Raw genomic sequence first — 24756 nt, forward strand, 5'->3', positions numbered from 1 at the left:
GGATGCTAACTGAGGTAGAATGCTATCAGTATAACGAAGAAATGAGGAAAGGAAGCAAACTGGATAAAGTGAAAACCATACTTGTTTAGTCTACTTCCTTGCCTTCTGTTTGCTTGCTGCTTCTGCCCACTTCCTTTCATGAGATCTTTTTATCCGTCCATACCATGATCTTGTTAATTTTTTATTTCTTAGGTGTTCCATCTCCTCCTGACTTTAATCATTGCTCACACCCCCCAAGGATGGATCTCAGATCTGTCCTCCAGATTTGTGGCTCCAGGTGCAGATTCATAAGCATTTAGAAGTCACTGTGCTCAAGCTGAATTCCAGCGTAGCCGCCATCGAGCCTGGTCTTTCTTCTGCATCTCTGGCTTCCCTTTCTAGAGGCCCATGCTGAAGGAATGGCAATCATTCCCACTTTGTTTCAGTGTCTACACTAATGCATTTGTGCCTCAAGCCATATGGATTCAGCATCTTTAATCCCTCTCTGAACAAGCCTTGCCATCCCTGCAACTTCTCAATGGTCCACTGCCTCCATTCTAAGTTCCTTGGCCTAAGTTCTCTTTCACGTTATGGCTGAAATGCAAACTTAATTATACAAATTTCCTTCTTACCACTAGTAAATTTCTCCTCCGAGCTTTCAGGACACAGATAAACATCTGATCTGATCAGTACAGGAGTTTTGACCTGCTCCATTTCCATCCTAAGTTCACCCCTCCTTAGGCAACCTGGTGGTCCTACGCTCCCGGGAGGTCATCATATTGATGCCGAACTTAGTGAGGACACCCAATTGGCATAGCACACTACAACCCAGAACTCTGGGACTCAAGAGATCCTTCTGTCTCTGGCTTCTGAGACAAGCAGCTGGGACTACAGGTGTGTGCCTGATATAGCTGTCTCCTTAGAGGTCTGCCAGAGCCTGATATATACAGAAGCAGATGCTCACAGCTAACCACTGAATTGATCAAGGGGTTCCCAAAGGAGGAATTAGACAGAAAACTGAAGGAGCTGAAGGGGTTTGCGTCACCATGAGGAGAGCAATAATACCAACCAACCAGAGCTCCCAGGGTCTAAACCACCAGCTTGGGAGCACATAGGCAGGGATCCATGGCTCCAGCTGTCTATGTAGGGGAGGATGGCCTTGTCAGGCATAGGTGGGAGAAGAAATCTTTAGTCCCATGAAGGCTGGATGCCCCAGTGTAGGGGAATTCGAGGGTGGGGAGGCAGGAGTGGGTGGATGGGTGGGGGCACATTCTCATAGAAGCAGGAGGAGGAGGAGGGATGGGATGGGGTTTCCTGGGTGGGTGGAGGGGAAATGGAGAAAGGGGATAATATCTGAAATGTAAATAAAATATCCAATAAAAAAGCAAACAAAATAACAATTGATCTGAGGGCTTTATATCCTGGCTACTCCATTGTTTGTACACTGTACAGAATGGTAGTTGTCAGATGCTATTGGAGCTCACCAAGAAGCTGTCTCTGGAAGCTGGGCTGCCACTCTTCCCATTCTAGACTGACACATATCTCTCTCACAGTGTCCTTCAAGGTCTCTTGTCTGAGGAATGGTATGCCCCATATTCCCTAACAAGAAGGAAAGCCCAAGGATAAAATCTTTGTGTTCTTGAAACTAGCTAGAGGATAAAACATTTCCAACAGAGGTCGTTTTTTGTTTATCCCATAGTATAAACATGTCAACAGCAGGGAAAGGTCAGCCATCAGAAGCTTAGGCATACAGAGAAGCTCACTTGGGATGTCTCGCTTGTTGCTTCAATCTTCCTGAACTGTTTTGGGGGCATCTTGCAAGCTTTCAATTTTATATTTTACTTTTCAATGCTTCTCTCTACTGCTGATGGCTATTATTTGGCTTTTGCTTTTTATGCTAATAAATACACTCACCAATTCAAATTTGAAAGCACCCTCTGGCTGGTAGACTAACTGTAGGTCTTTACCTCTTCCTCCACTCCTCAAAATTCAATTCCCCTGTCTCACCCCTAAATCTATAGCCTTCCTCTCTGCTTCCCCCTCTCCACAGATCTCTCCAGTAGATCACACAGATTTTCCCATCCAAACTTTTTTTCTCCAACTCCTAAGATTCTCTCTTAAAAAAAAAAAAAAAGATCTATGAAAACAGACAATGGAAGGAAATGACCTGAAATTAGAAAGGGAATCAATCAATAAAACCCAATTTGAGGGCAATCTGGAAATGAAAAAGTTAGGAACTTGAACAGGAGCCTCAGAAGCAAAACTCAACAACATAATATAGGCAATGGAAGAGAGAATCTTAGGCATTGAAGACACGATAAAAGAAAGATATCTCAGTAGAAGGAAATGTTAAATTAAAAAACCTCCAGGCACAAAACATCCAGGAAATCTGGGACACTCTGAAAAGACCAAATCTTAGAATAATAGGAATAGAAAAAGGAGAAGAAACCCAGGTCAAAGGCACAGAAAATATTTTCAGCAAAATCATAGAAGAAAATCCCCCTAACCTAAAAAAGAAGGTGCCAATAAAAGTACAAGAAGTATACAGAGTACCAAATAGACTGAAGCAGAAAAGAAGGTGCTCTTGGAACACAATAATTCCACACTAAACATACAGAACAATAAAGGAATATCAAAAGTTACAAGGGAAAAGACCAAGTATCATACAAAGGTAGACCTATTCGAATTATACCTGTATTCTCATTTGAGACTCTAAAAGATAGAAAGGTCTGGACAGATGTTATACAAACTGCAAGAGAACAGAGATGAAACTACTATTCAACCAAATTTTTAATCAAAATAGTTGAAGATTATGACATTCCATGATAAAATGAAATCCATACAATAACTTTCTACAACTCTGGCCCTACAGAAGACACTAGAAGGAAAACTCTAAGCTAAGGAAGTTAACCACACCCAAGAAAACACAGGAAATAGATAATATTAAGACAGTCTATCAAAAGAGGAATAAGAAACACACACCACACACATGTGCGCATGTGTACATCCTCTCTCTCTCTCTCTCTCTCTCTCTCTCTCTCTCTCTCACACACACACACACACACACATACACCACAATTAGGAAACAACACCAATTCAAAGACACTGCACAGTGATATCTCTCAATATCAATGGTCCCAATTCCTCTATGAAAAGACACAGACTAACTGAATGAAAAACAAAATCTATCATTCTGCTGCATCTTAGAAATCCACCTTAGCATCAAAAAATAGACATCATCTCAGGGTAAAATGATCACAAAGGTATTCCAAGCAAATGGACCTAAGAAGCAAGCTAGTATGACAGAATATTCTTCAAAACACTGTGTACCAAGTACAGGAGGACCCGAGTTCATAAAGAAAAACACTATTATAACTTAAATTGTATGTTGACCCTGAAATTCTGAATTCTGGTAGTGGGAGACTACAATAATTCACTATTGCCAATAGAAAGACAAAAATCAAACATAAAAATGCTGTAGCTAACTAACATCATAAACCAAATGGACCCAACAGATATTTACAGATCATTCTACCCAAAGGGATATATATATATATATATATATATATATATATATATATATATATATATTCTCTTCTCAGCACCTCATAGAACTTTCTCCAAAACAACGTACAATATTTGATTTTTCCCCACATCATTGTCAGCACTTGCCATGTTGAATTTTTTAAAACAATAGGCAATTTAACTGGAGTAAAGATGGTAGCTCATTAGTGTTTTGATTTTCATTTCTTGTCAACTAATGATATTGAACATCTCACCTATCCTTGGTAGCTCTTTGTAATTCCTCTTTTGAGAATTTACATTCACATAATCTTCCCATATTTGAATGGTTTTAGCCTTCAGTTTGTTTCTTTGCTCTTATTTGATATTGGTATAACCCATTCTGGCTATCTTAGTTACTTGTCTATTGCTGTGAAGAGATAACATGACCAAGACAACTTTTAAATGAAAGCATTTAAACTAGGGGTTTGCTTATAGTTTCACAGGGTGCGTCTATGAGCCTTGTGGTGGGGAACCTGGTACAGGAAGGCAGACAGGCAGGCAGGCAGGCAGGCAGGCAGGCAGGCAGGCAGGCAGGCAGGCAGGCAGGCAGCCATGGTGCTGGAGCTGGAGCTGGAGCTGGAGCTGGAGCTGGAGCTGGAGCTGGAGCTGGAGCTGGAGCTGGAGCTGGAGCTGGAGCTGGAGCTGGAGCTGGAGCTGGAGCTGGAGCTGGAGCTGGAGCTGGAGCTGGAGCTGGAGCTGGAGCTGGAGCTGGAGCTGGAGCTGGAGCTGGAGCTGGAGCTGGAGCTGGAGCTGGAGCTGGAGCTGGAGCTGGAGCTGGAGCTGGAGCTGGAGCTGGAGCTGGAGCTGGAGCTGGAGCTGGAGCTGGAGCTGGAGCTGGAGCTGGAGCTGGAGCTGGAGCTGGAGCTGGAGCTGGAGCTGGAGCTGGAGCTGGAGCTGGAGCTGGAGCTGGAGCTGGAGCTGGAGCTGGAGCTGGAGCTGGAGCTGGAGCTGGAGCTGGAGCTGGAGCTGGAGCTGGAGCTGGAGCTGGAGCTAGCTTACATTCTAAAAGTTCAGTTCTAGTGACACACCTTCTCCAACATGGCCATACCCCCTAATTCTTCAAAGATTGTTTCACCAAGTAGGAATCTAACATTCAAGTATATGGGGTCATTCTAATGCAAATTATTATACTGGCTTCAATTTTTAATTCTTTTGCCATGATATCCCAATTGCCTGTGCAATCACCCCGGCTGGATTTGAATTCTGTACACACCCTTGATATTAATCTTTGATTGAACAAATTGTTTGCAAACCTCCCCCTCCCCATTTTTACACATCCTTGGTGTTGATTTTGCTATGTAGATTTTTAGTTTGATATAATCCCATTTATCCTTTTTTTTTTTTTTGGTTTGTTTTCTATGCTTCTGGGATACGTTTCAGAAAACTATTCTCTTTCCAATGTCTTAATGTATTTCCAAAAGCTTCCAAAAGAATTTATTGTGGGGAAGGCGAATTCTTCAATAAATAATAGTTAAAAAAATTGAATAGTTGTGTGCAGGATTGAAACTCACCCCCCTACCTCTCATTCGGTGCAAAAAGTTACCTAAAATTCACCAAATAGATTAATGTAAGATCTGAAATCCTGAAGCTCTATATCGTATAAAATTGGGTTAGCATTGTATTTCCCTACACTGTGCAAAAGGTGAGTTAAATAGACATTATATCTTAAAAATTTATAAGGATATAAGAATATTTATAGCATATATGTTAGGTAAAAAAGTTAAAATTTTAATCTCAAGTTTAAAAGTGATTGTCTATGAATATAGTTTTCTGAATTATAAAAAGTTTTAAAGAACTACTTAGTTTTTTTTCCCTTATAACTGTAAAAACTATTTTTCATAGTTTTTAGGAGTTTTAAAAAATTAATTATTGTATTTATTTACATCTCAAGTGTTGTGCCCCTCCCCTTCGACCCTCACACAGTTCTTTCCCCTCTCCCCCTCCCCTTCACCTCTGAGAGGATGCCCCTCCCGGGTATCCCCTTATCTTGGGGCATGAAGTCTGTACAGGATTAGGCACATTCTCTCCCACTGAGGTCAGACAAGACAGTTCTCTGCTACATATGTGTGTGGGAGGAAGGGGCAGGCCTTGGACCAGCCAATAGACAGGAAGAATTTCAGGTTGAAAGTTTTATAGGTGAATTGATGTCCCCATTCCTCTACTAGGGGTCCTGTCTGAGTATTAGAGGTGGTCTCTTGAGGTTCCAATATCCCCACTTTTGGGCATTACCATTCTGGTCACCCACATTGAGTCCTGGGAACCTCCCCTGTTCCAGGTTTCTGGGATTTTCTAGAGGTTCTCACTCCTCCCCCCACAGCTGCATATTTCCATTCATTCTCCTGGCCCTCTGGGCCTCTCTCCTGTCTCTTCCTATACTTGACCCTGTCCCCTCATCCCCTCCCCCTCCCATCTCCTGTTCAGGTTCTTCCCTCCCTCTGCCTCTCATGATTATTTTGTTCTCTCTTCTAAGTGGGATTTAAGTATCCTTACTTGGGCCTTACTTCTTGTTTAACTTATAGGGTCTGTGGGGTATATCATGGGCATTCTGTATTTGCCTTCGAAATTCATGATATCCTTGTTTTTTAATAGGTCAATATTTTTCCATTGTGTAAATAAACCACATTTTCTGTAGTAAAAAACTATTTTTCAAGTTTGCTTATTTTCCTGACAATTTGCCTAGGGATATTCTCTAAAGAATGAGTCTTAGAAAGGATTTTCGTAATACTTGAAGATGGCATTGGTGTTTGGGTGGTGTTTTGGGCTAAGTGGTTTTAAGTTTCTGCTGGTTATGTAGCCTTAATCCTGCTTTCGAATTCTTAGCTTGATTATCGCCAAGAGCATCTATTTCATGTCGACAACCTTAAAACCTGTTTAATAATATTTACTGACAATTAGGGTCTCAACTAAGAAATACCAACAGGGAGTAGCGCTGCCTTTGAATATAGTCAGCAGCAAAATGAACAGCAGTAGGAGACTGATTGGATCACTTTTATTTAACATTTTCAAGCTTGGTCTTTGACATTTTCATTAGTGAACACAAAGAGCAGAGTTCTCAGGTGGCTCAGAGAAGAAAGTGCTAACCACGTCAGAAACACTAACACACACAACTCTTTAGAAAAATAAAGGTATGTGTAGGATTTCTAAAGATGGTGCAGTTTAGAAAGCTATGTAACACTTCTTGTTTTTTTACATTTATTTTGCCCAGTCTTTAATATACCACAATGTATTTTTGTAAATAAATCATCTGTTGCTTAATATTTACGAATTTATTGGAATTATGTTTGCATTATTTAGATGATCATAAGTGTTTCCTAATATTCTGAGGTAAGTTTATTTTTCAACTTATTGGAAAAGATTGTGCAAAATAGAAAGAAATTTTCCCAATACCATTGTCAGTTACTAAAAACATAATGACAAGGAAAATAAGAATTAGAATGATAAATCCTGTTTGAACATATATAATGTTAATATATATTATACACAAATGTTAGTGTGTGTGTGTGTGTAATTATGGAAAGACTGGTAAAAAGATAGGGCCTTGTTGAGATTTCCTTCCGTGATGCCCTTGGTACTTTGATTGACAAGTGCTTATTATTTTGATTCTTGAATATTGGTGAGTATCTGTGGACAGGCGATGTAGTCTTCTTGTGAAGACCTTTGTTAGCACTGGAAAGGCCCTGGGTTTTTATCAACCCTAGCATCACAAAAAAGGAAAGAAAAGACTAGAGAACAACGTGTGAAATGTATAGCTAAGTAGAAAAGTATTCACTCATGTTATTAAAACCAACATTTAAGTCACAAGTTGTGAACTGTTTTCTAATGCTCTTGGAGCTGTATTATAGTCACACAGCCTAGCCTTGTTTGTAAATGAGTTAAAACTCAAATAAAGACAGTAATAATTAAAACTCTCATTTTTCCCCTCTCCAATTGGTCATTGACTCTGCAATAATATTCAAGCCCAAATATTATTTGCCATTTATTTCAGAGGATTCAGTTTTGTGCATTATTGTTATTAGTGGAAATGAATCATTTAAAGATAGGGCATCAGGTCATTCTTTTAAAATACGTTGCTTTGTTACACAAAGCGTAAGAGTTTGTGAGGGCAAAGTCAACAGGTAAAGGAGCCGGGGATTAGCCACATAGAGCTGGTAAGGTGCGCACAGAAAGCAGTGCCTTCTCTTAACAAAGAAAGCATGAGGTGCCGGCAAAGAGGCTGCATGTACTCATACGAGAAAACACTTCGATAGGTACACTGTCTGATCAACAGAAGAGGTGCGATCATGCATACACTTGATGCAAGGTCATAGTTAAAGAACGAAAGATGGCAGGCACATTCTTGGGGTTGCTTAGTTTAAGGTCATGCATGGGACATACATTTGAAAGATTAAAATAGCAGATGGGGCCACTTCTAGCCACTCTTGACTTGCATCGTAGAAGATGCAGACAGGAATACTTATGAACATGCTCAGATTCTTTCTCCCTAAAAGGTTTCAGTGACAACTGAAGAAAACGATGCTTTGAGGATGCATTAGTATATGAGTTTGCCTGTACATGTACTGACCATGCTTAGATGCAAAACTCCTGAGCTCCGAAGTGAGCAGAGTACGTATGCTTATCAACCGAGGCATGAGAGAATATTGAGAGATTTTGGGATCAAATTTCATAGGTTCATATTTTGGCAAAGAAACATCCTTTTCTCTGCACTTGTCACCTCAAGTTAGCTTCTTATTGTTTAAACAGAAATATTAAACTGTGACTTAAGCAAAAGCCAGGCGCAGATAGTAAAGTACAAGCTACTATTTTAAACCATTTTATTTCCTTTTCCTTTTTTGTTCCAACAGTACAGGAAAAATATCTCATAACACAAGCAATTTCAGCATTTGCCTGTAACTTTCATAGGTCTCATATTGTATTGTATGTCTGTGTGTTCACATATGTGAAGGAAGCAAAATTAAATGTGCTTATTTAAAATGGGATAGTCATGTTGCGGTGACAAGAAAACGGATTTAAAGGTGAGAGGGCAAAGTCCCTGAAGCCATCACTCCTCCATACTGTGAGATTGAAAAGACAAACAGGTTAGAAGGCTTCATCAACTGAGAAATTGAAATACAATATAAATCTGGTGAAATGCCATTCCTCTAAATTCCAGAAACATCTCAGCTAGAACAGTCTGTTCAATATCGGAAAGATTATGCATGATGGCTCCCGGTTAAAGATTGAGAATGTATTCTGGTAGACACTTAAGCAGGCAGAAAAAGAAGAGATTGGTAATACAGTGTGCAGTAATCATTCCAAACAAATCAGATATTTTCTTGTATTAATGTTTATAAATTAAGATAATGCGCTCACTGACAGAAAAATTTTCAATTTATTTGAAAACTCAATAATGTGTTCTCAGCATTTCAGTCGAAGGATAATTGGCTTTAGGGGCAATCCTATCAACTTTTAATTAATTCCTTGGAAGTCTTGAAACAGAAAAGAGAGCATAAAGTAATGCTATAAATGGGTCACATGACCTGTCTTTCACTCAAAGCCAGATTCAAAAAGGAAGTCTATACCTATAATACTTCTAAATTTTAACTAATAATTTCAAACACCAAAATTTCTCAAAGTTGCAGTAGGAAAAGAGATCTGCCCATTTCTTTTCATTGAGCTGATTTGAGAAAAAAAGTTTCAAAAATCTGGATGGATTAATCAAGTTGGCTCTCTCAAGAGAACTCTTAGTGAGAAAAATGATGATCTCAAGTCCTTTTGAAAAAGAATAATAAAGGAATACTTAAATAAATTGTTATTTGTACCTAATAAACTTATATCAACACAAAAATAGCAAATATTTTCTCTCCAAAGTAGTCCTTTTGTGCTTGTAAAATAATGGTCACTGGGTTAGTGATGCATTTTTAGATTATAGAAAATACTGGAGTCCAGAGCTAGAGAAATGCTTCAGCAGTTAGGCATGCTTGGTGGACAATCATGAGGAGCAGATGGCTCTCACGTAACTGCCAGGGGTCCTGTGCATGCTCCATGATCCTATCTTGGAGATGGATGGAGACATGAGGACCAGTGGTTTCCAGCTTAGTAGAGAAAAGGCAAGCTCTGAAGTCAGGGAGAGATCCTTCCTTAAAGGAATGGGCAGAAAGTCATAAAGGAGGATACCTGACACCCTTTTCCAGCCTACACACACACACACACACACACACACACACACACACACACACACACACACAAGACAGTGAGACAGACAGAGACAGAAACACAGAGATGGAGGGATACAGAGAGGCAGAGAAACAGACAGACAGACAGACACATGAGAGAGAGAGAGAGAGAGAGAGAGAGAGAGAGAGAGAGAGAGAGAGAGAGAGAGAGGAGGCACTCCTTAGGATCATCTCTTAGATTCTGATAAAGAATTTTGAAGTTTGAAGAGTACTGGATCCATTTTTCATAATTACAAGCATGTTTATTTGATCCATTTCATGTGATAGACACTAACCTATCTATTTCAGCTACATTGCTTTCAATAAATTTGCCATCAATACTTTTGACCACCTCTCTATCCTAAAAAGAACACGGTTCAAAGGACAAAAGATGTGTTTCTTCAGCAAGGTGGTTTCAAGACATCTGTAGATGAGGTTCAAGTGCTTTGCCATAAGATCTGAGTGTTACTACCCTGGAAGTAAAGGAAACCATTCACCCTCACGCAGGAAAAGCCTAGGTGACATTAGATCACTAAGTTGTGTGGCATATCCATTCATTCAGACCAACAGCTGCTAAGCTTAGAGGCTCAGGAAAGGATTCAGGCTTGCTAGTATGTTTTAACATTCCTTCCCAAACTATATTACAGATCTAGATTTTGTGCTACTATTTCTAAGTGAAAAAAAATCACTCAAATTATAAATGAAGGGAATCACTAGAAATCGCTATTACCAGTGTTGGCTAAAAGTATTAACAATGTTTAGAGAAGGACTTTCCTGAACTCAACACTGACCTTCGAAGGAGGCATAGAATAGAAACCGGTGGAAAAGTTATCATTAGTGTTGGGGTTGAAGGCATACCCGAAAACACACAACACATACATATTACTCTGTCTTGCAGAGACTGATCACTGTAATCCTATATTTTTAATGACTCAAACATTTAAGCTATACATTAAGCAAGCAAATTACATGGTTATGAAGCAGCTATGTATAAATGAGGTATCAACTGTTTCACAGCACAGGAAAAAAAATCCTGATAAGACGACAATTGCCATAGCCGTCTGGTTTCAGCTTGATATAATTGTAGGCATTTTGAATATCAGCCACTGTGGCTGCCCCTGAGTTGCTGTGGTTGTTTCTCCTTATGTAGTTTCCCAGCATAGATCAAATGAAGAAACCCACTCAAGCGGTATGCTGAGTTTTACATGAAGATCTTCATGCCAGGAATACATCTGATATTAGCTTGGGATAAAATAAGTATGTCTGGTTTGGATGAAATCATTTTTGTCTCAGTTACTCTGTTTGTCCTGTCTTCTGACCTAAAGTCATGAGGATCTGTGACTAGGGTTGACGTGATTCAGGCATTTATATCACGTGGGGTTCTGTGCAGTTCTGCACGTATATTCCTCTTCTGTCACCTGTCACCTAGGGGCCTGCACAGCTCATGAACAGGGACTGGGGTTCCAGGAGGCTAGGAAAATGTCTATTATCTTTAAAAAGCACTTTTGTTTGTAAACCATCAATGTAGAAAATTATGCCATTTAATACATTAATCTAGTGAAAACTTCTAAATAAATTATTCTGGTTTCTTTTTTTTTCATGTTTGTTTAAAAGTTTCTAACAGTAAATTTTTAGATAGCTTAGGATTTATTTTTGTAGATCAGGAGGACATTTTCAACTTTCAACAAAATGAATCTAATTTTCATTTTATTATCAGGAGATAAATCTCGCTTTGTACAACACAATCTCTTTTCCCAAAGTCTTTCTCTCATAGGTAAAGTGAATAAAAATAAAAACATGCCTGGAAAACACCTTGTCTTCCTCTCATCGTCTCTCCGGGTTGACTGGATCTGACAATGAATAACTCAGAAAGTATTTATCGTATTGAAAGTGATTTCATCCCACCGTCTTCATATTGGAGGAATAATACATTTGTTTGTCCCGTGAATGCGTAACCATACTCACATAAGAGATAAAATTGCTTTTACAACACATTAATCTTTTTTCTGTCTTGGCAGCTAAAGTATTACTTTTCTTAATATCATACATCTAATACCATACATTTGCATAGCAGTTTAGATTTCAAAGAATCTTATTTTTTTTTTTACCATGTTGACTCATACCACAAACTACAGACTGTGAGTTATGTTAAACGAATTTCTCCCTCAATATCTTCGTGTTTCCTTTAAATGCTGGGGTGCTTTTAGAATCTGGCTTTCGTATCATTATGCTAAATGGTACAGATGCACACACAGCCGTGTATTTTTAATTTGCTGAGGTCGGGCTGCTCACCTTTTTCTGTGTGGCGACAGCTGTGATGTGAGTTCCCAGAAGGAAGTGCAAACCGAGCCGCCTCTGCAACGACTGTGTGAACACTCCAAATCTCCCTGAATTTTATTTTCTGCCTTATTGCATGCAATTTGCTCCTTCTCCTATATATTTTTTCACATCATTACTCCTTTTCAAGTTTAATCCATTAAGTGTTTCGTTGAATTTTCCTTCAGTGTAATAGCCTGACATGTTTAGAATACAAATTGTATACCACACCCTCTTTCCTTACCTCCTGCTGTACTTTTAAAAGTTGTTCGCGTTTATCACAAACATGACTTTAGATGAGTCAGGTACTAGATTGGCTCGCCTGATGGTTTTAGGGTATCCTGCACTGAGGTCTTTGCTTTCTGGTTTGGACAAACCTGTGACAGTTTCTGTACAGAGAAGAAATCCTGATTTTGGCGACTCTGATTCTGGACATTTTAACATGGTTAGCCACAAAGAGAAGATGTGGTTTGGGTGATTGGAACATTCTTCTTGCTCTGGGCAGTATCCAGGTGGCTTCTCTGGGCCCTCAGGCCATAGATGAAAAGAAAATAGTGTGCAGCCTCCACTTTACAGAATTATTTGCTTATTTTGAGTGTGTGCATGTGTTATGTTGTATATATCTGTGGTACACATATGTGTGTGGTATTTACATGTATGCAAGCAGGTTGTGTCCAGCGCACATGTGCAAGAGACCAAGGCAGGATGTAGTATGCCTTCCTCTATCCCTCTCTTCCTAAAGTCTTCAAAGATGGCCTCTCACTAAGCCAGAAGTGCTATTTCAACTAGGCTCACCGGCCAGCAAATTCCAGTGATCTGCCTGTTTCAATGCGCAGAGCTGGAGTTGTAAGTAATGAACCAATGCCTGAAATTAATGTGGGTCCTGGGGATTTGAACCTAGACCCTATGCTAGCAGAACAAGCACTCTTACCCACTGAGCCTCTCTCAACCCCTACAGAACTCATTTTCTGTATTTTTCCTTTCTTTTTTTGTTTTGTTTTGTTTTTTTCTTCCATTATTTGTATATTTATTTATTTTTAGACAGGGTCTCATGTAGACCAGCCTTGCTTCAATCTTCCCATGCAGCAGAATGAACTTAATTTCTGTTCTTCCTGTTCCTATTTCTTGAGTGCTAGGACTCCAGGTGCGCTGCCATGCCAAGCTTTTGTGGTACTGAGGATCAAGGCTCAGGCAAATCTTTTACTGACAATGTTTCCCCACCTCCTCCCACCCTGATTTCTTTCCAGAGCACTTTGCTTGCAGGCACCATGGGTCCATCTGAGATGCTCCCACTTTGCAATTTTAGCAGAATTTCAACCCCTGATAATGAATCCTTAACATATTTTGAAGTAGATAATTCTAACCTTATTAGCTTAAATTTTATACTAATTTAGTGCTATGGTGAGTTAGGTAGATCCAACATACAGTATGTTTCACACTTTAGTAGTCTGGAGAAGCTTAGCGCAAATTACATTTCACATTAACCATTCTACAGTCATGAAAATGGAAGTATGCTCCAGGGTATTTGGTTAATTGTGCTAAAAATATATTCATGCCATTTGTGTAGGACATAAATGTACCAGAAGTACTTTTTTAAGTAAAATACTGTAGTTTACAGTAGTTTAATTTCTTTGCTTTCCCATTCATTTAAGATATGAACAATAATGATGGTTTTGACCTTTTGCAAACCCAATAGGCTATATTTACCTTTCTTTTACTGTTTGCCAAGTGTTGGAGTAGATCAGGAAAATGACGCATGCCTTTGTTGAAAGTCTTTGTTGCTGTTGTTTTAAAACAAAGTGTATTTATTCATGGGCAGTGACACGTTTTAGAATTATAGGAGCATTGAGGCGAAAACAAGTTTCTTACTGTTTTCAAATTCTTGGTGTGTTACACTTTGATATTCAGGGACAATAAATCCCATTTCCAGGAGTTATTAGAATTTTCACAATTATGCTTATTTTAAAAGTATTTCTAACAAGAGCCAAATTTCTTATTTCAACAAAACAGCCTACAGGAATATTCATTAAAAAAAACTTTAAAATTCATGTCTCATGGTAAAGTAACAATTGCACATGGAGTAGCACGTGGACACTGCCCACCTAAGGACCTGTTCAGCACTGAAAAATTTGTTATAGCTCGAGAAGGCATGCAAATGACTTGCTGTTAGAATACATTGTGTTTTATTTCTAAATTACCTTTTGTTTGTGTTTTCTAAATGTTACACTATACCTACACTTATATGTTTACTATCTGTATTCATGGATGCATTATAAGCTAGGATTCACATACAAGGGAAGACAGGTATTTTTCTTTTCCTTTCTGAGCATGGGTGACCTCACTTTGTGTTATACATTCTAAGTCCATCCATTTTTCCTGTAAATTTTGGCATTTCATTTTTCTCCAGAGCTCAATAACATTTCATTTTATGTGTGTATCAGGTTTTCATTATCCATTCATTGTTTGATGGCAAACTATGATAAATAGAGTAGCAATAAGCATGCAGGTGCCAATATTTCAATCACTGACTGCGCAGTAGCCAGGATGTGCATGAAGGAGTGAAAGGGTTGAGTCATAAGGTAGTTCTACTTTTATATTTTATTTTGAGAAGCCTCCAAATTGATTTCCATAATGTTTGTACTAATTTGCACTCTATCCAGTAGTGAAAAGAATTCTTCTCTCTCCACATTCTCTCCAACATTTGTTGCAGAGTTGTTAGTACTAGCCAGTCAAAGGGGTGGGATCTAAAGAGTTGTTATAATTTGAGTTTCCCTGATGGCTAAGGATGTTGACCATTGCTAAAAATTGGTATTGGTCATTTGTATTTCTTTTTATTCTTAAACTGTTTATTCAATTTCTCAATCTATGTGTCAACTGGCAGTTTTATTTTATTGGTATTTAATTTATGCAGTGCCTTGTAAATTTTGAATATGAGTTTTTACTAGTTTCTTAGTATAGTCATAGACTTACAAACTAAGAAAAAATATAATTAAGTCAATAATATGTGGAAGATCTATTTAATTGCTTTGGATAATTTAAAACAGTACTTCTCAGATGCTTGTTGTTAGTGGATGTAAACTTTAAGGAGATGCTATAGAATTGTATTAGGCTTTAAAGTGTCTGTGTCTCAAAAATATCCCCACAGTCAATGTAGTGTTTTCAGATACTCCAGGATGCTTTGAGAAGACTCTAAAGTGATTGCAATTAGCAAACTTCACATGAAATAGTGAGCTCTTCCCTCACATTATAGATGATTCTTGAAACATTCTAAAATGCTCTCAAATGTTGATCAACTAAGAAGGCTATGTTTATTTTGTTTTGCCTTGCTTGGATTTTTTAATACCTATATTGAAAACAGTGGTTAAAGACATTAATATACCTTAAGTCTAAAAAGCAACATATTCCACCATTCAATATGGTTTGGCATTTTATGCAGCACGCATTATTTCTGGTCCTTCTTGTATTTGCCAATAGACCATTCACTACGATAGTTTGCCCCTTTCATTATTTTATTCCCTTTTAGACTTAACACAGTCTGCGACATGGATGCGGCTTCCCTTTTGCACTCTCTGTCTTAGCTGTTTTTAGATTTGAATTGTTAATGTGTCCTGTGTATTACAAGCTTTGACTCATTGGATTCCATTTCCAAGACTGGAAATAGGCAACTTGGTGAAAGAGAAATCACTAGTCCATTTGAATGCTAATTGCTACACAAGCCCTGTATACTGTATCAGAGCTTAGCATAAACATGGTCATCAGGGGAGGCAGAAAAAGACATTAACATGCTCCCCAGGAGACTGAGCTCATTAGAACTTACACTGATCCAACAAAGAAGGAAATAACCCTTCCTCTTCTTCATGTGCAATTCATAGACTTTCTGAGTTATGAGGCTTTATCTTGCCTTAGTTTATTAACCTTCTCAGTACTAGCTAGAAAGGACATGAAGATTGTTAAGCTCCTTAAACTGCAAAAGCAGTCATTAAGACAAAATAATGACCAATGAAATAGAAAGAATTCTATGCTAGAGCGAAGTCCATAGAGGGTCAGAAAAGGCAGTGTAAAATTCCTTTTCTTTCTTGGAAATGAAAATTGCTGTTCTAACTTCTACACTAAAAAAAAATCTAAATTCTAAAAGTTGCTTATTAATGAACCACATATCTAGTCTAATCTCTATAATGTTCTTAATTATAAATAGTCGTGTTGGTCTCATTTGGCCTGCATCATGCCCTTCACTAAAGAGTTGATTTTGACATTTGTTCAGTACTATCTCTAGAAAGTTATTAAAGTTATAAAAGTTTTAGCATCCACATAAAACAAGCCCTGACACAAGGTAAAATAACAAGCCTGACTGTGGCCAGGAAAAGATCTGAAAGCAACATTTCATAAGACAGATGCTTCTTGACTCTTACCTGGGCTTTCTATTTCTTCCTATGCCAATTTGAATAAAATAAGCTCTTTCACATAGAATTAGAGATTTGTATTGGTTTACCTGACATGCAATCTTTGCTGTTACTATCAGCTCATTTTTAATTCTGCATAGGTTAGATAATCTGGGCTGATAGTAAACCCAGAATCCTGGGACCTATGTCTCTGAAAGCCTGGTGATCCTACTCTAGATATGGCCGAGCACTTCAAAGAGTTGCACTAATTAAACAGCACTACATCTGTTCATTCTCAGAGAACATAATTCGTTGGTTTCCCCGAAAGATGCTGATAATGCGGTGCAAACAGCAGTGTCTTTTGAAGAGACGAGCAAATAGAAAGAGCATCGTTGTGTAATGTTTGAAGAGTTGCAGACTAAATGGCCTTTTAGTCTTTTAGCCTTTTGTCTTCTCAAATTAATTAGCGTTTACCTGGTTTTAGAGTCCTCATGCAGAATGCTGTGTGTGTAATGTTGACATCAGACTACTCACATGGTTTTTCTTACAAGTTTAGGTGTTTAAAATGACATGGAGGCTGAACAGAAGGATCATGGATTCAAGGTCAGCTTGAACAATATAGTAAGGACCTATCTTAAACAAGCAGGGAATACAATAACAAGCACAGAATCACATTCTCCCTTAAAATGATGGCCACACGATGAGTGTCTTAGTCCTTTCCATTTATAAATAATACTGTATTTCCTCATACTGTAGTTACAGGAGTTCAAAACCAATGGTGGGTAGGCTTGGCGTCTAATGAGGACCTGGTCTCTGCTTCCAAGATGGTACCTTGAATGATGCATCCTCACATGGTAGAAAGCTTGATGGGCAACAACAACAACAAAAAAAGTCAGTCTCTTTTCTGTCTCTTCTATGAAGTCACTGATATCCTTCAAAAGGGTCCTTCCTTCCCTCCTCAAGGCCTTGCCTCTTAGTTCCATCACATTGGAGGTCAAGGTCAGAGTCATGAGTTTTCCTGGACATTCAAACCATCACACAGGGTTCTTTTGTATAAGTTCAGTGTAGCAGGTAATCTTCCCTTTACAAATGTCTATTGAGGGCCTTAACAAACATATTTCAGATATTGTACTAATTTATGCAAAGAGCATGTCCTAGCGGGGACTGGGTAGCTTGTCTTTTATATCTCTTCCCCCCCCCTTTTAAAACAAAATACCTATAACATGATAAATGAACCAGTATTTCTAGAAATTAACAGCATAATACTATTTGTAAAGATTTTTAGCTGAGTGCAATTGATGTAACAATTATAGGTTATATGCCTACAAGCTCTCAAGGAGGATTCTTCGCAGCCCAGTAGAAAAGAATGTGCAATCTGTTGGGAACAAAGTCAGTATTTTGGAAAAGTGAAACCCACTTAAGAAGAAAAGCCATTCATTCATTTATGTCTGCATCAACTGTTCACCAACTGTCAAGTGCTTACGTGGTCGTGGTTGTCACTACAGGAACCTATGCTTTGCTTCCTATCGGACTCACACGTGTTCAGGCATAACTTGAAGGACTGTCGGGGAGCAAGCAGGAATAAGTGTTTACATGGAGGATCAGAATACCTCTTTGAAAAATAAAAATTCATCCTAGGGGGAGATAAAAGGTCGAGAAGGGCGAGTTTGGTTAAAGGGATGCTGGCAAATACTAAATACAGAAGGAAGACGGTATTCTGAGCATGCCGTGTGCCTCAGAAATGTGACATAATCCAAATCTCATTATCTAACGTGATTAAGGTTGCTGGATGTCAGGGCTGAATCATAAGTGAACATGTGCCACTCAGAAGAGCTGTGCTCTGTAATGGCTGTGAGGGGAGAAGAGCAGGAGGCATTGGCAACACTGTGCCCATAGTGCCTGCAGTACCAGTAGGCACCGAACTGGCAGGGATCACGGTGGAGATGCCAGGACCAGTGATGGCAGCTGCTACTGTGACCAAGGCACTGGGAAACATGACCTTGGCGATGCCAATGTAATAACTAGATTGCCTCTCCAATCCTTTTAGGATGGCATCATATGAGAAAAGAAGAGCCAATGAGAATTTCTCCATTTCTTTTCTAGATGATTACATTCTTTTCTAAAGCAAGATGGTCTTGGATAAGAAGCAGCTGAAATCATTTTATTTCTATGCATATTCAACAGGAGCTATTTGTTTTTTTCGTGGAAGTTGTGGTTGTATCTCTCTCTCTCTCTCTCTCTCTCTCTCTCTCTCTCTCTCTCTCTGTTATTCAAAAAGAGAAGTCATATTTCCTTTTCAAAAGTCTTCAGTGTGCAAAGATAGGTGAAGTGGCTGAGATTGTTCCAGGAAAAAAAAAATAGTACAATGCTAAGAAAATGAAAATGATTTGAAGAGGGATTTTAGAGTTCTGCTATTTAATTTCTCTAGTCCTTGACTGAGGACAGCTGAGATGAATTTAAAGAATAAACATGGCCTCTTGAGAGACTTGAGGCCCCAGGGAGTAGGGAGGCCTGGCAGAGTATAGGTATATGTGTGGGGGCTGGGGACATCATCTTGGAGACAGGGATGGGGTGGGGGACAGGAGTGGGATGAGGAACTGTTGGAGGGCAGAACAGGAGGGGGATAATGACTGGACAGTAAAAAAAATATTAAAGATAATAATAATTTAAAAAGAATAAATGTGCTTAGTATATAGGTGGATGGTAGGTGGTAAAAAGGAACCCAGGCAAAAGGCAGAGAACTTTAAGAAATCAGAAATGAATGACTGAATTAATGAATGAATACATGAATGATCATGATACATTTAAGAAATGAAAGGAGCTGGGTAAGTGGTACATGCCTTTAATTGGAGCACTTGGGTAGCGGGGCGAGGTGGGGCAGGTAAATTTCTGTGAATTTTTATAGACTAGCCAGCTTGGTCTACAAAATGAGTTCCAGAAAAGCCAGAGCTACATAGGGAGACCCTTCCACAAACCAATCAATCAATCAATCAATCAACCAACCAACCAACCAACCAACCAACCAACAAATAACCATCTCCCACCAGAAAATGAAAAAAAAAAATGTAATGAAAGGAAGTTGAGTAAAATTCCTGAACAAACAGCATGATTTCAGAGGGAGGCAGGGGGAGAGGGCCACTGTCTACATAGGCAGAGACCTGTTTATAAAAAGCTGTGTGTAGTGTATTTCAGACACAGCATTCAGAGGATCCAAGAAGGATCTGACCCGAGAGCCTCTGCACTAAAGACCGGAAGCACCATGTGAGTTTACAAAGTAGGGAAGCAAGCTGTAGTCCTACCCAACTTTGTTGTCTATGACACAACAGTAACCAGCGTGGCACAGTAACCAGATGAGTGCAATACAGGCACACACAGCTCTGTGGTCATCAGCTACTTTCTAATTGGACTTGAGGTCTGCTCAACAAGAAGGAAATCATGTCTGGTCTTAGAAGCCAAGCCAACTTCCCCTGGGGCTAGTGAAGTCATGGATCTTGGAGATGACCCTATAACCACCACTTTACTAAATCAGCATAATTACTAACTGCATTCTAAATATTTATCCTTATACCCACAGAGAAGTGTGGCTCTCACCCTTTATCAAGAAAATGTCTCTTTGTAGCAGATGGAGAATATCACAGAAAGCCAAAACCACAACCAGTCAAAATGCAGAATCATGAAGCCCAGTCTTAGCCCTTCCATCTACAGCCTGCACCGAAGGCTTGGAGATCATTGCAGAAGACGGAGCTGAAAGACTGGAAGAGCCAGAGGATCAGGGGGTTGGTTGTGGGATTATGTTTTCTAGAAATGTAAGAAACTACTCCCATGAAATCTCATCAACTTGGATGCCTAAACATAACCTGAATAAGGATGAAACCAACAATCCTGCTAGACTGAGGCCCCAGTCTAGACAAAGAACTACATGCAACTAAAGAAATGCTAAATATGGGAGACACAGTTTTCCCCAGGGAAGAACCCCGTATTGGTTATCCAATACCAGGTGGTCATTCCTGAGATTACGTGCATACAAGTATCTTTATAAGAACAGAGCAGGTGTAAGAGTGTCTATATGTATTTTAATATTCAGGAGAACTTTGTTGCTGTTGTTTTTTGTTTGTATATTTGTTTTTCAATCAAAACAAAGTTTCTCTATGTAGCTCTGGCTGTCCTGGAGCTTTCTCTGTAGACCAGGCTGGCCTCAAACTCACAGAGGTCTGTCTCTGTCTACTGAATGCTGGGATTAAAGGTGTGTGCTACCACTATAAGCTTGTTGACATTTTTTGTAATGGTAGTAACCAAAATGAACAACGGAACAGAGACAATCAGAAATCAAAAAGAAAGACAGAATTTCCACAACAGTTTCTCATTTCCAGTCATCTCTTCATGTGGAAATGTAACAGTTTGTTCATCATTCACACACACACACACACACACACACACACACACACACTTTTCATTTTTTGAAATTATTTTTCTAATCTCTCTCATGTATCTTTCCCTGCTCTCCTGCTCTCTCTCTCAAATTCATGTTCTCTCTCTCTCTCTCTCTCTCTCTCTCTCTCTCTCTCTCTCTCTGTGTGTGTGTGTGTGTGTGTGTGTGTCTGTCTGTTTGTATGTATGTATATAATTGGTAGCAAGTTCCAGTAATCTCAGTACATGCGTGCTGAGATGGGAAGTCGAGACAGAATAATCAGAGCAGGTAGTCTGGCATATGCAGTGTTAAGCCACAAAAAAAGCTGCTGGGCAGAGCCTTTCAGAGGACAGCCACGTTAGACTCCTGTCTGCAAGCATAAGATAGGATCATTATTATTGTTAGGGATTGGTGCTTGGCCATGGGATGGGTCTCAAGTCTGGAGGGTTATTGATTGGCCATTTCCTCAGTCTGTGCTCCATCCCCTGTCCCACCTTTTTTGTAGACAGGATCAATATTGGGTCGAAAGTTATGTGGGTGGTTTAGTGTCTCTATTGTTCCAGTGGGGCTCCTGCCTGACTACAGGAGGTGTTCTCTTCAGGTTCCATATCTCTAATGGAGCATGGGGACTCTTGTGGAATAATAGGAAGAAGGATTGCAGGCCCCAAAGGGGGTAGGAACTCCACAAGAAGACCAACAGAGTCAACTAACTTGGACACCTGAGACTCTCATAGATTGAACTACTAACCAAAGAACATACACGGGCTGGACCTAGGCCTACCTGCAGTTTAGTCTTCTTTTGGGTCCCCAACAACTGGAAAGCGTGTTGGGAGACTATCCCAAAAGCTGTTGTCTGCACATGGGATATGTTCTTCTAGCTGGCTTGCCTTGTCTGGCCTCAGTGGGAAAGGTAAGGCTCTGGCTGAGTCTGTCAGGAGACATCCATACCAGGCTCCTGTCCATAAGCACTTCTTGGCATCTGCAATAGTGACTGGTTTTGGTGGCTGCATATGGGATGGATCTCCAGGTGGGGCAGTCTCTATATGGCCTTTCCTTCAGTCTATGCTCCACTCTTTATCCCTGTATTTCCTTTAGACAAGAGCAATTCTGGGTTAAAATTTTGAGAAGGGTGAGTATCCCCATCCCTCAATGGGGGGGTCATGCCTAACCTTTGAATATGGTCTCTACAGGTACTCCCTCCCCTTTGTTGGCTATTTCAGCTGATCTCATTCTCACTGGGTCCTGGGAGCCTCTTGCTTTCCTGGTGAAAGTATTAGATATCACTGTGGCACTTTGAAAAAAATGTCTATTTCAGTAGATTTTCTTCCTTCTCATCTTTTCCACCTGTCTCAAGCCCCTTTGTGATATCCCTGTCTCCTGTCTCCTTTCATATTCCTAGCATCTTTTGCCGTCCCTGCCATTCCTTCTCACTATTTTCTTTCTTTCTTTCTTTACCTCTTCTGGGTTTCTTATATGTTTTGTTTTAGACTTTACCACATTTATAGACAATTATATATGTACATGTATGCCTTACAAGTTAGACACTTCGTCAGAGACACAATGAGTTTTGTCTCTCTGAGTCTGGTTTACCTTGCTCAATATAAACTTTGCAGATTTATCCACATTCCTATAAACTCCATAGTTTTATTTCTATGTACAGCTGAATGAATTAACATTGTATAAATGTATCACATTTTTATCATCCATTTTTTATTTATCCATTTACGAACATCTGGCTGGTTCCAAATCTTTGTTATTTTGAACATAATATGCAAGTTACAGAATATGAAGCCTGTTGGGTTACCCAGGAGGAACATAGCTACATCATATGTAAGTAAGTTCTATTTTTAACTTTTAAAGAAATTACTCTTGATAGTAATTTTCATAATACTTACAATAGTTTTCATTTTCCTGGGGCATTTTCATAATTCAGTTCCAGTTCTAAAATTTACAAGATGGTACTGATCAGCCTAATGCTGTCAGCTCCACTCTGCTGAAACATTTTAACAGAGAAATGCAGGATCATATTGGATAAAATTCATAACTTGCTCAATGATGAGATTCACAATGTCTTTTTCCCCCAGTAGTAAATATAGTTTCTATCATGTAAACCCAACTTTCTTGCATGTTTACCCTTACATACTTGATAATATCACAAAACAGTTCGAGATGACAGAATAGTATCAACAGTAGAAAACAGCTAAATCAAACATGGCTTCAGTGATATGCACTACACCTCCCATTTCTTTAAGATATTAAAGAGTTTTATCTTGGGTTTGTGGATACATGGGGGTACCACACTGTGCATTTTCAAGTTGGAGGACCCATTGTAAAAGTTGGTTCTTTTCATTCACTTAGTCCTGGGAATCGATCAAATTCAGATCATCATTCTTGGCAACAAGTGCCTTCAGCATTTTGCTGGCCGAACCTCTCTTCAAACTCTGACTCAACTTCTGGTGTGTGTAAAGTAGGACTCATGGCTTTTTTTCCCCCTTTATTTCATTATTCACATTTGTAAACTTCATAAATGTTGCTAACATTAATAGTAAATAAATATGAATAATAATAAATTACTATTACTGGATGACACCCATCTAATCTATAACCTCTACCAATTATCAAGCTTTATTACAAATATAAAATGTCTATACCATGGACATTTTATCCCCTTCCCTCTTGCCACCAAACTCCTTTTCCACTTCAGGTCCCCATCCTTTCTTTTTCTCTCTTCCTCTTCACCCCTTCTCTTTCTTTCTTTTGCACTAAAATTTAATTCAGTGAAGCATTTACTTGAGTGAGGCAAGTTACTAGTGTCTACCCCACTGAGGAGCATAGACTCTCCTGTCTACCACAATCAGTGTCTCTAGCTTCTCAGAGAAGTGTCAGACCTTATGAGCCCTTACAAGCCTCTCCCCCATCGATAATGGCAAGTTGCTAGTCCATTCTTTTGTACAAATTCAGTGTTGCTGTGAGTTCGTGTATGTAGCCGACATGCAATGTCCAGAAGAAGGTGTTTTTTGTCCTTTTTTTTTTGATTCATCAGCCTTTGCATGCTTTCCATTCTCCTTTCTGTGATGTTCCCCAAGGAGAAACATCCTTGGAGTGTGCGATGTAGGTATCCTGCTTAGGACTGAAAACTTTTGTTTTAGTTAGGGTGCCCATTGCTGTAAAGAGACACCATCACTAAGGCAACTTTTATAGGGTACAACACTTAACTGGGGCTGACTTACAGTTTCAGAGGTTCAGTTCATTATCATCATGGCAGAAAGCATGGCAGCATCCAGGCAGAAATGGTGCTGAAGAAAGAGCCAAGAGTTCTACATCTTGATTTGAAGGCAGCCAGAAGGAATCTCAAATCCTACTCTCCTAGTGACACACTTCCTCCAACAAGACTGAACCTATTCCAACAATGCCACACCTCCTAATAGTGCCACTTTCTATGGGCCAAGAATATTCAAATCACCGCAACTTTCAATGTAAGCACAGTGACTAGTAATAAGATGAATACTTAAATCTCTAGTGATATATAACTAACTTATTTAATTTTTGTTATACTGTAATGAGGTAAGTTTTATCGTGGCCATTTTATAGATGAGGCATCCTCAAGCCAGGGAATTTACAGAATTAATGTAAATTCCTGCTTGCAGATATTGTACCTGATTTGAAGCCATACTAAGACCAATTCCAATATAGAATATGTCCTTTTTCACCATGCTATGCCACCTAGGCTATGACACCCAGGCTAGACACCTAGAAGTGCCTGGTGGCTTATTAAATCCATAAACTACAAATGCATCTGTGTATTTTATATACATTTACTGTTTTGTATTATGAACTATTGACAGTTCAATTAAATATTCTTAAAAGTTGAATATAGTTATGAATATTACAAATAGCTTCAAATGTCAGATCACCCATC

The sequence above is a fragment of the Arvicanthis niloticus genome, chromosome 12 (assembly GCF_011762505.2).
Source record: "Arvicanthis niloticus isolate mArvNil1 chromosome 12, mArvNil1.pat.X, whole genome shotgun sequence".
In the NCBI taxonomy this organism is placed as follows: Eukaryota; Metazoa; Chordata; class Mammalia; order Rodentia; family Muridae; genus Arvicanthis; species Arvicanthis niloticus.